The following is a 1057-nucleotide window of genomic DNA, read 5'->3' as shown; positions in this document are numbered from 1 at the left end:
GAAGATAGAAGAGTTTGTTGAATCTGATGTGACATGTTCGTACGAACCCTTTGTACGAACAAAAGTAAGAGAAATTTAGGATAAGAATACGAACGTATTCTTGCATGAGGCCCAATGTGTTATCTTTTGTTCGAAAGAGTAAAAATATTAATAAATGATAAAATTCAATATATACTTTAAATTTTATAATGTCACCTCCACTGGCTGGAAAGGCCCTTTTCAACAAACTCAAAGTGGCCCACGGACCACCAGTTGATGATCACAGTTTTAGAACATTTTACAGCTCAGGACACATTTTATTAGTGAGCCATTAGTGATAGTAAATGTTGCAGACCCCTGGTCTAAAAGACCCTTTGTTTCTTAGGTTATATGTGGTAAATGCCTGAATAATTTGGGAAAAATTCCGTCCCATGTATCCCCAGGCCTTCATGCGTGGTTCTCAACTCACACTACGCCTCCAAAACCCAGTCAGGCCATCATAAGCAACCTGTTAACAGAAAACCATTTTAAATCTGAACGAGCTGTCACATTGTCGAAAAATAGGCCTCCCAGCTTGGATGATGAATGCTGACACCGCTAACGAGACGTCTCAGGAGACTCTTAATAAAGACTAATGCGAAAAAGTTTTGTGTTTTTTTTCCCACACAGCATCAAGTATTTGAGGAAGACAAACGATGAGTGGGATTCAAAATGTCCTTCTGGAGCTAATGGTGAATAAATTGCGTAATTGGTAAATGGAAAGCAGGTTGTTGTATCATTTTGATTGGATTAAAAGTGAATTCATCTGAACCCTGCTTGGATGTGGCCACTCCCTCCTCCATCCTGGACGTGACACTAATGCCCAATCTTCTCCTGGATATCGTTCTCAGCTTCTTGAACTGTTTTTTTTTCAGCTGTGATTCTTCAGCCAACTTGTAATTCCCTGCAGCCCTTACAGGAAGGGGGTCAAAAGTACGACCTGTCGCAGTCACTTCACCAAACATTACAGACCCCCCTAAAAAGCTCAGTCTCCAGATAAAAGCTACATTCTTTCAGCTCGGCAGGTGCAGGGGAGGGG

Source organism: Austrofundulus limnaeus, unplaced genomic scaffold, assembly GCF_001266775.1.
Source record: "Austrofundulus limnaeus strain Quisiro unplaced genomic scaffold, Austrofundulus_limnaeus-1.0 Scaffold177, whole genome shotgun sequence".
NCBI lineage: Eukaryota > Metazoa > Chordata > Actinopteri > Cyprinodontiformes > Rivulidae > Austrofundulus > Austrofundulus limnaeus.
Note: the sequence above shows the minus strand (reverse complement) of the source record.